Below are 12,069 nucleotides of genomic sequence, written 5' to 3'. Positions count from 1 at the left end.
TTGTTTTATTGAAAATTTGAATACAACCTAGGACACCATGGCTTGTCATCTTTTATGCACGTTCAATGATTTAGAAGAGAATGTCCTCTCCTAGCGCTACCAAGCCTGGCACTACTGAGACGGAGGTCACGCAGAATTTGGATGGAAAAACACCACACGTGATTTGCAACAAGGATGAACGGGTATTTGTGCAAGCTGCTGGTGTGTTTAGATAATGGTCATGAACAACTGATTATTAATGCAACTGAAAATGTTTTAGCTGCAGTGGCTATGAAATCATGAAGCTCCCCACTATCACCAACTGTCCACTTACCCACCATCACAAAACTGTCTGGTCTTTTATGATTTGGGTAGAAAATACTTGCATGCATTTCTCATGGGGTCATATGAGAAATATCATGTAAGTTATGTGAGTGCTGCTTTTTTCTCCATACATTCTGAAAAGGTGATTTGTTGGAGTTTTTTCATTCAATTTGACTTTCTAATGTAAAGCAAAAAGTAGCAAATCTATCCAATAATGGTTTGGTGTTCAACATTATGACCCAGGTTCAACAAAGTGCAAAACTAAACACAGAGTTAATTAATTTGCAGAACTGGGTTAGAAAGAATAATTAAAATTAATGAAAAATATGTATTGGGCTAGCAATATGTAAGTACTCAATACATGGTACTAGCAATATATAAGTACATTCGTAATGTTGTGAAAACAAAGTCTGCCACTGGTACAGGCTTTTTCCAGTGACATTAGAATTTTCTGGATGGTTGGTCTGGTTACAATCATGCATAGATCCTTCTTTTTGGCCAGAACCTTTGGTGATGCTGACGTGCCATCCCTTACCATTACAAGGTGTGATGTACCCAGCTAACAGATAAGCTTTCTGTCTTTGATACACTCCACAGTGTCTAACACAGGCCAGATGATTGTTTCCTATATTTTGCCATTTCTGCAACACTGTCAGTAGTGCAAAAGCCCTATCATGCAGATAAACAACTGGTTGTGAATTCCATGGGTATGAGGAGCTCTAAACCATCACACCCTGACCTTCATCTCCACTGTGGGAAATGAACTATGTTATTGGAGTTACAGGCACTTGAACAGGCACAGCCAGCAGATGACATAGTCACTGGTTTTCTAACAACTGCCTTCCAAAAATAAGGCCCAGTCTGGCACAGCTGCTTGTTCTGTGATCATAAGAATTCATGTATTCAAAAGTCAGTACTCACAGAGAAAATTTGCATTGGGAAACCCAGACAAAGTAGGAATAAGGTAGAATGCTTTGGTCCCGTGGTTTTCATTCACCAAGTAAAACACCTCAGATACTTCAATTTCTTCAATCTCCATCGTGTCAGTGTTGAAATCTGGGAAATAATCAATTTGAGAGTAGAGAGTACTCCCACTTCAAAATGAAAAATATCCTGGTTTGATCTTCCCCCCAAAATCAGCTTTTGTGATTATAAACAGAGTTTTCTGAATTTATTATTTAAAAAAAAATTAACAAACATAGAAGGCAAAATTGAAAAAAAGCTTTCTATTTTAAGATTAAATTTGGTTTCAATTATCTGTTCACAAAAATAGTTATTAATGTTTTTCTCCATTTGAAATTGGAAAAAAGCCCCTACATAAATATTGAAGTGGAAAAACATGTCTGAAGTAGCTGAGTTCATCATTGTATTGTACATGAGATGCAAAAGAACTTGGGAAATGACACTGTTTCCAAACCAAAGAGACCAGCAGTGATCAAATGAAAAAAGAAAATGATGACTCTGTTATAAGCACGAGTGGAAGCAGGACACAGGTTCACCCCAGAAATTACAGCAGTGGAAGGCTACTATCCTCTGTCCCTGATGGGGACTTGTATTCACGCTTGACTGATCTCTAATTCAAAGTAATCTACAAACATTGAGTAATTCAAATATAATAGTGATGTAGGGAGCTGTTATTCTTCCTGTAGGCTTTACAGGTTGCCTGTCAGAGAGCAGAGAGGTCAAACAACTTGCATAAGGCCATGGAAGGAAGAAGAGTGTTTCACCTCAGTATTAGCTCTCAGTCCAGTGCTTAGGCAACTGAGCTATTCCTTTATCAATTTCATTTACTTATTTTTTAACATATCTGTAAAAAACAAACAAGAGAAAACACCTGTTGTTTGAGAGTCAGCCTCTAAATGAGAAATATAAGTTGCTGATTTACACATCTGGTCGCATATTTTCTTCTCTCTTCTCATATTTATACTTGAACATGTTTGTTTAAATACAGTGAGACTATAATATTTACATTAGTGCCAGGTGTGATGGGCTAATGGGTTATGGTGGAATAAGAAAGGCACTGAATGTTCCTCTGCTCCTTTTACTTTATGTTGTTTTGACATTGTCCACTTGCAGGAGACTGACCAACTGCTTCGTACACATTTGAGTGGAAGTGAGGCAGAGCATACATTAGTAGAGGTAGGAATACAGTGAAAAGATGCCACCCTTTAATCTAGCTTTCTATTTAGTTGTTAAATCTCCTTCCACGTTTTCATCTCCATAGGCTTACCCTCTGAACACTATCTTTCTGCAAACCTATGTATGCATTCCAGTGCAGCAGAAGTTGTATCCATATTAAGTGCACAGGTAGTAAAGTGCAAGTATGGAACAACATTTCCATCCAAATGGAACGTCCATACAAGACCCGTCAAACATTTAGACACAATTTATAGTGCTGTCAGTGAAAACAGAAAAGCAGAAATACATCTCGCGTTGTTCATTTATTGTAATACCCAAGGAACGGAGCTGCTATGGCACGGTAAATCAGAGTTCATAGCATCCATACTTTCCTTTCCCCCCTCCTCCCTATTGTAGAAATGAAGACTGAGCACTTTCACACTGAAGAGAGGAGGGGGTGGAAAACAGAATGGCAAGAAAGACATCATAAAATATTACTAAGGAGAAAAGTTATGAGGTAAGAGGATCCACCTATATAAAATCTGTTTCACTGATTCACAAGGTATGTAGGGTGCAGTCAGTAAGGTGCCTGCTTCCTGCCTACCCACGCGGAGGTAGCCAGAGGCAAGTCATCAGCTCCCTGTGAACCTGCATGAGTGGGATGTACTGCCCCAGGTAAGAAAGTCAACCAGAAGACCAGTATGCTAGTGCGGATCTGGGTGAATGCCTCAGTAGCTGGCCCTCATTGTGCAAACCAGCCCTAAGCTGATGCAATTACTGCTTGCTTCTTTCCTCCTGGAGAATCTTTCTCAGAAATACACATTAAACCTCAGGCCTTTTATTTGTGTCCATACTTTCTCTTGCCTCCATAGACTCCACAAAACTGCAGTACAGTTTTATTGACTGACAGTCTGATTTTATGAAATGTGCTGAGCAAGAAAATACGTTTTGAACCGTTGTACCTCATTGTCTACAGTTGTATCTAGATAAAAACAGATATTACCTCCAACCTAAAGCACTTCAACATCTCTAATGTTTTAGTTTTTATAATGTCCACCTTTTTAAACATGGTGACTTTCAAAATGCTTAAGCAGAATGACTTTCTGTAACTTGATGTTGATGGATTACCCACAGTAGGATTTGATCACGGCAGGTTTTACAATGTACTAAATGCACAAAGGCAAAGAGATGCCAAAACTGAAGACCAGTAGGTGAAGTAAAGTTCCCCAGTGAAGGTACATTTTTGAGTAGAAAGACTTCTCTGTGCTTCCTTAGGGACTGGGAAGAACACTTACTTCCTACCAACTTCCAGTTTCTTTTGACCTCAGTGACTACACTATGACCTCATTCTGTCATGCTTTTTTTTTTTTTTTTTTTTTTTTAAGATTTAGGAAGTGGCTTAAATTTTGACTTCTTTCAGTCTCAAGAGTGTCAGACTTTCCAGGATAAATTACCTCCTGTCACTTGGTTAGGATGCAGTAGGACTTTCATAAAAGTTCACTAAAAGTAACTTAGACTTTCTGAAGAGATCAGCTTCTTGTTGATTCATACATCCCTATTAATACTTCTATCTATACTGAATAACATGAGAGGAAAATCACCCTACAGAGTAAAACCCCAGCCAGCAGCTAAGCACCACGCAGCCACTCACTCACTCCCCCCACCCAGTGGGATGGGGGAGAGAATCAGAAGGAAAAAAGTAAAACTCATGGGTTGACATAAGAGCAGTTTAATAGAACAGAAAGGAAGAATCTAATAATGATAACACATAATAAAATGACAATAATAATATAAAAGGATTGGAATATACAAAACAAGTGATGCACAATGCAATTGCTCACCACTCGCCGACTGATGCCCAGTTAGTTCCCGAGCAGCAAACCCCCACCAGGCCAACTCCCCCCAGTTTACATACTGGACATAACATCACATGGTATGGAATACCCCTTTGGCCAGTTTGGGTCAGCTGTCCTGGCTGTGTCCCCTTCCAACTTGCCTCACCGGCACTGGTGAGGCTGCACCTCGAGTACTGTGTTCGGTTTTGGGCCCCTCACTACAGGAAAGACATTGAGGTGCTGGAGCGTGTCCAGAGAAGGGCAACGAGGCTGGTGAAGGGTCTAGAGAACAAGTCCTATGTGGAGCGGCTGAGGGAACTGGGGTTGTTTAGCCTGGAGAAAAGGAGGCTGAGGGGAGACCTTATCGCTCTCTACAACTACCTGAAAGGAGGTTGTAGTGAGGTGGGTGCTGGTCTCTTCTATCAATTAGCTAGTGATAGGATGAGAAGAAATGGCCTCAAGTTGTGCCAGGGGAGGCTTAGATTGGATATTAGAAAACATTTCTTTACTGAAAGGGTTGTCAAGCATTGGAACAGGCTGCCCAGGGAAGTGGTTGAGTCACCATCCCTGGAGGTGTTCAAAAAATGCATAGACAAGGCACTTCAGGACATCATTTAGTGGACATGGTGGTGTTGGATTGACAGTTGGACTCGATGATCTTAAAGGTCTTTTCCAACCTAAATGGTTCTATGATTCTATGATTCTGAACTTCTTGTGCCCCTCTAGCCTTCTTGCTGGCTGGTCATGAGAAGCTGAAAAATCCTTGACTTAGTATAAAGACTACTTAGCAACAACTGAAAACATCAGTGTTATCAACATTATTCTCATACTGAATCGAAGACATAACACTACTATAAAGAAAATTAACTCTATCCCAGCCAAAACCAGGACAAAGGGCAATATCTACATTCCTGGTACTTTCCCACTGGCGTTACAAAGCAAAATTTCCATATAATATACGTGGGGATTAAGCCCTGTTACTAGCATTTCTCCTGATAGAGAGGAGGCAAGGCTGTTGTGAAAATTTGCTAATGGTTTAAGTACCATTTGAAACTGGATTATTTCCAGCATATCCTGTAGGCTAGAAGTTGAGTTCCTCCTAGAGAATTGGAAGGAACTGGTTCAGATCCACTCAAGAAGAAGAATAATACTGCAGGTTTAGGACTCTCATATTCTGGGTAAAAACCCTAAAAACTGAGTCACAGAAAAAAGGGACACAGCCACTGCAGCTGCCAACATTTTGTGCAGGCCTGGCATTATTAAACACACTCTAAGGACATGTACCAGATTAAGCCTACATAGCAAAAGCTAGGTGGATAAAGCTTAGCTTAAAGAGTCTTCTGCAGCATCTGGGCTCTTTTTCTATTGCTGTCATTTTGGACTATAGGCCCTAGGCTCTTCCAGAATTAGACAGCATGTTTTTAGGATATAAATTTCGGGCTGAAGCACTGAAACTAACATTTTCACATTTAGCCCTTTAGTGGATTGACACACTTTGGACTTAAAACTTCAGAGTGAAATTGAATATGGATGAAACATAAAATATATATACACTTCTGTCCCTTTTAAAATATCTTTGAAATGCTTCAGCTGCATGGCCAGAAGAATCTGCATCCTCCTCTGGAAGGGCTTCAATGAATTGTTCAAAGAATACTTGCATCCTAAATGCCGTTTGGTTTAGCAGGTTGACACACTCATGAAGTGTGAAATATGGCTTTGGACGTCTTCTGCACTAATAGAGAAATAAATGCAAGCTTCTCACTTCTGACATGGGTGAGTTAAAAAAGCTACTAATTAAATACATACAGTACAAGCTACAGAGATCTGCTTCAAATGAAATGGGATGCAACAGCAACATTTTGTAAGGAGCCCAAGGTAGCAAGCATTGAGAATAGCCCAAGCTCACCTCCTGGACTGGGTCAGCCATCGCAGACAGGCAGACAGATGTTTAAAACAAATTTTCCAAGAAAGATTATATTAGAGACAAGGCTGAGCACCTCAGAGCATGACAACAGGACATCTGTTTCGGGCATGTGTATGAGCAGAAGTCCTGCCAGGCACCTACCTGTGAGAAAGGCATTTTGAGGATCTTTCTCCTGAACATGGGATGCACTTAAGTGTCTAAACCCTTTGGTTTATCGACCCTCTTCCATTTTGCCAACAGACAATATTTTGTGGATTCTGCAGTACATTTCTTTCTAAACATATTTCCTCGCCCACTCAAAAATGAACCATTTCCTGAAGTAGTTTACAGTTGTCATGAAAGTCAGGAAGACACTTCTAATTGTGGCTGAAACCGTCAACCTAAGCTATTAAACAAAACCTCAGTTCTCTAAGGCAATACCGGAATAAGTTGCTTTTAGTGTGCAAGTTTGAAATGTCTTTCTTAAAGCTTTTATTGCCAGTGAACTCCTTATAAAGCAGAATACTTGCTGTACTACAGAACTTTGCTTCAATTCTAAAATGCTCTAAAACGAAATACATTGAAAATGTCTAGCCTACTACTCAACAAAAAGAAACAACATTATTGACCACTTAGAAATGTAATTCTTACCACAAGCAACAACAACATCCTTATGGCAAAAAATATGAATTTAAGGGACAATTATGAGCTGAATGGGCTTTTTTTCTTCCAGTGTATAAGAAGTAAGCAGTGTCTGAACTTCTGAGTGCAGAAGAGAAAAATTAGAAGCTTAGTAGGTATAATCCTTGCTTTGCTCAATGCCAAAACATACTTATTCTGCAAATGATCAGGATCATGGCAAGGGCTGATTTTCAGCATCATAAATATAATTAATTTATGTTCTATCTGGCCTCAATGAAATGTGACAATACTATCTGTTTATGACTCATTCAGGAGTCATAAACGAATGTTCATGAGTCACAAATGTTCAGGAAAATGAGACTTATGGTCGCTAGCCTGGACTTGGATGAAATTCCTTTTGGCAGTGAGGAGTATCCTGTCTTTTCACTGAAGAGTTTTAAGGATTTAAAGACAAAATAACAGGAGACCTGACTGCCAGGTAGGAGGCATATGATTTCCTATTACTTTTCAAGAATGAGTGTATTATTGAAAAGGTATCCTAACTAGTTATCAAATAATTCTAAGACAGACCAGTTAACTACTGGTATGAACCAGCACAACCCTATTAGTTTAAACGGTGTTTTATGCAAGGGAATTTGGCTCTTTATGTTTAATTCCTAGTCCTCAGAACAGAAATCTAAATGTGTAACTGATACGTCTTGTTTCTGCAGAAAAATGCAAATGCCATTCAAGGGGCATCATTACGCGACTATAGGATTTAGAGTCAGATTCTGTTTTCAGCTGGGTTTCCAGAAGTACAGTCAGCTCAAACATAACTCAGTTCTGGCATCAGAAATGTTAAGCAGCATGAACTCCTGACATTTTCCAGGGTTCTAATAGAAAAAAGCATTTTTACACATTTGCCCTCTGCCCCTTAATCCAAAAAGTGAAGAATGAGAATTTCAAAGTAAAGTTGACATGACTGATGTTTAATAAATTCAGAGAATTGTAAAAATAAAACACACAATTAATTTCTAATATTATTTAACAATTTTTACTGATTTATTAAAATTATTATACAGCCCAAATCTCCAAATTATGCATGTTGGATATACGTGACATGTCCCTGTATCATGCTTATGTTCAAATCATGCTAATTTTTATACCAGTGGGAATATTACACTAAGAAATGTGACATATTTGCCAGAGACAAACCACTATATAGAAATACTGAATTTCTTTGGCTGGCTGATGATCTTTTCCTATTACTCTGCTCTTCTTCTCTATTATGCCAAACAATGGTAGTGGGAAAGAGAAACAGCAATAAAGTTTTGATAAAGTTATAGGACAACACTCAAAGGCATTAGCTTTGATTAGTTTTTAAAATTAGTACTATTTTCAAGGACACAGACTCATCAATATACTGACATACTCTACATAAGATTAGAAATAAATTAGACTTCCCCAATAGCAATCTATGCAGGTTTAATTACTTTCAAGACTCCTTTTGTTCAAAGCAGTGCATTAACTCTCCAATGAATTTTAGCCTGTTGTGAGTGAGCTGAGAGAGTGAGATTTAGACATGCTACGTGGGCCTAGCAAGACAAAGACAAAACCATACAGGGCTGTGAAATAAAGCCAGATTTTTCTTTGCTGGAATATTTCAAGTAAACTAAGAAGAAGGGACGTACAATCCATTTGCCTTCACAGAAAGCCTTTAATTAAGTCCACTAAAATACACATTCACTGTATTCAATTGAATTTTGCCTGTCGATTTTCAGGACTCGACACACTGAACAGTCAAACCACTCCTCTGTGTTGAAGGCACACTTTAATTAAGTAAAACTATGCATTGAGCTTATTCCTTCATAAGGCCTGGAGAAATGGGTTGAGTCAGACAGGACAATATTTACGAAGGCTATCAGAGACGGGTGGCTTTTGCTGCACCTTCTTGGAGTAACATAAATCACAGCTGGTACTAATGGACTGGAGTCTAAGCAAGAATGCCCCTTCCTCACGGATGCCTTAAACACCCCTACTCTTTTCCCATCTCCCTTTAGTTTTCCTTCTTTTGCAACCTCAGGTTCTCCCTTTACAAGCCATCCCTTCCAGCATCAGTACTCTGAACAATTTTATCCCAGGACTTCAGCAGAACTCACACTTCCTAAAGACTACTTTAAGCCTTGCTTATAACAACAATGAAACATCACCCAGGACGACTTTATTTCTGTCTGTGGAACAACGATTTTGCAGTTTCCCTGTGAATGCACAATATTCCAACAAATCCAAAGGAGGTAATGTTTTCTGCATGTTTTTCTCGTGATCACAGTTTGATTCCCGGAATTGCCAGTTGCTCAAAACTGTCAGCCACAGTTTACATGAAATATCCTGTTTCAGTAAGCAGTGGGTAATCACCAAGAAACGATCCTCCCTCTCCCTTTAAACAAAACCACTGTAACTTTAATTTGGGCATAAAGGCTTTACTAAAAAGCCAGAACTAGAAAAAGATCAGGAAAGTTGTATAATGCTGCTTGGCAGTTTGAGTAGGTCACTGCAGATGTATCATTCTTGTAATGGTTTATGTTATAATTTCTTATTTATTCCCCTCCAACCCTAGTTAACCATCAAAAAAAGAAGAAAATATTGCAAATGATATATTAATACAGCAATGTACTTGTACCTCTCTTCTCCTTAGTAGTGGAGCAGCACACTCTGACTTGAATAAGTATTGTGAGAGTTACTTTTCCTTCTGTCAAAGCAACAGGAGTTTTCTCAGATGTCTCCATAGTTTTGTACCATCTAGTTTGGTATCAGGCACCTCCCACCCTCCCATCCAACCTGGGCACTGCTCCAGAGGAGTCCGGCTGATCCTGGTGAATGGGGAAAGAGCCGGGAGGGTGGATGCGGTCACCAGTGCCGGCAGGGAGTGAGGGATGGGAGCCAAGAAGGCTGGAGGGACACTGCGGGAGGGACACCGTGCCCCACACAGGAATGACTGGATGCTGCATGCTTTCAGCTCCAACCCCAGGAATATCTTCGGACTGAAAGGGAAAGAGCGAGCTATGACAAGTAGAGATAGAGAATGCTGACATTTTCTGCAGAAAGGAATTGTTTTAAATTGCTACTTTACAATATTTTTTTAAATAAAATTGAGTTTAGAAGCCCCACCTCCTGGATTTTAAGGGTCCTCACCAGCTCAGGGTAGCAAGGGCATCCATCACACACAGTGTGGGGAGGCCCTGAGCCCATGGGGCAGCCCATGGGGCAGAATGGCACATACCAGCTCCAGAGGCCCCACCACCAATACCGTTTTCATGGTAAGGCTGCCCAGGGCCAGCAGTTAAGCAGCTTCCAAGAAAGCTGTCATAAAGTGGTACATGTTTGTGAAACGTTTCCCTGTCAATGAATTGATGTTTCCTAACAAATCACGTTTCATTGGAAATTTTTTGCTAATTTTAGTTCCAAACTGACAGCATTTGCTTACAGTAGATCTGTGGGGTTTGGATGTTCAGCTTCTTAGCTACCACATCATGGGTAAATGAATGAGCTATAGGAAGATAAAGCCTTCTGTCCCTTATGCAGATCTTCTCTTACACATTTGGAAAAATATTCATTTTTGTCTTCGGGGTGCCTCAATGCACATTTATCTTCCTAAGATGCAAAAGCATCTAAGGTTTGTGGTACTGCTTTGAACTGCATTGACAGGTTACCAAGAGACTTGGGATTCTATCCAAGAAAACAGTTCTGGCTTTAAATGACAGCTGTAGGAGCATAGCTCAGACTCCATGTAGTTCTGAATACTACCTACAGACACAGGTCAAAAAATATCTGCTTAGGTCCTGTTAAAGTGAGTTGTTAAATTGTGGGTCTCACTGTCAAATGCAGAGGTTCCATGAAGAACTGGTAACTGAAATCAAGGATTGTTTCCCTGTAACCAGGGTCATATTTGCCCCATATTTGGTGCAATCTTAATGGAACATAAAATGGTGGAAATGAAAGCTGGTTGCTTAATTTTAGTGTAAAATATTTCGTACTATACGAAAAAAACCACTACTGAGTGGGCTACATCAAAAGACACAGAGGACTGAATCCATCCCATTAGAATTTAGGCTTTTAATTGAGATATATTTATTGGAAGTTTAGTAATCCTAAACACTGTCAGTGGAGGAAGAGGAGAAATTCAGCCCATGTCAGATTTGAATGATAAAAATTTTGGATTAATATTCAGATAACTTACACATTTTCATTCTAAAAGACTAATATTTGAAATGCTGGACACCTCAAACTGCTAGGGATAATGCTGTTTTGTATCAGTGATCCTTTTAAAAACGTGCACTTTTACATAAAACATTTATGCAGTTCACTTTCCTGGATCCCTGCGGAAGGCCATTTTTTTTCTCTGATGATCCAGAAATACTTTGTGCCCTGAGTTCACCGCATGGATGGGGCAGCAGCACCCTTCGTCCTCACCCGGCGGGCAGTGGAGGTACCCTGGCTACTTCTCACCCCTTAAGACTGTGCAGCTTCTCCTTTTCTGGTGAAGGCAGCCAGTCCTCCTGGGGTGCCTGGTAGAATAGCCAGGTCTGGCTTGCCTCTCCCTCTTCTTCTTCCTACTTTGGGCGTCTGAAATCCACAGGCAGCAATAGTCAGGCAGAAAAAAATCAGAGGCAGGGAAGATCCTTACAGTACCCCAAACAATGACAAAGTTGGTTCCTGAAGCACAAAACAATGATTTATCATTCAAAATAAAAATATTTATTGCAAAAAATAAATTTATTGCAAAAACCCGCAATCCTCCATGGATAGATGAACACAAAATCTTTGTTTGCCATTTTGAACAGAAAGAAAGAGGATGTTTGTTCTTTTCCAAACCGCCACCAGCCCCTGCCTTCATTTCTCCAATGTCATGTCACGGCTACTGCCACATATGCAGCTGCTATGTAACAGCCCAGGACCACATTTTTTCCAACATCCCTAGCACAGTATTCCACTTGACCTGGCATAACGTTGTCCTTGAGAAAGACAGTAGCAAATTCACATCTTTTTTCTGAAGCCAAGCTTATGCTTTGCATACTGATTTCTAAAATTCGCTTCTGAAGTTTATCCTCTGCTTCGATTTCTGACTTTTGTCAATACCACATCTATGAACACAACTAACTGCAGTTCCCAGTATTTGCTTTCTGAGTTTTGCAACATTTGTTGGTGTTTGATCAACTGGCTCTGGGACAAGAAAGTTCATATCATTTATAGTGGTTATCTGGGCTTACACAAGTTTATATAGACATTATC

This window comes from Aquila chrysaetos, chromosome 4 (genome assembly GCF_900496995.4).
Source record: "Aquila chrysaetos chrysaetos chromosome 4, bAquChr1.4, whole genome shotgun sequence".
Taxonomy (NCBI): Eukaryota; Metazoa; Chordata; class Aves; order Accipitriformes; family Accipitridae; genus Aquila; species Aquila chrysaetos.
This window is presented reverse-complemented; position numbering follows the sequence as displayed.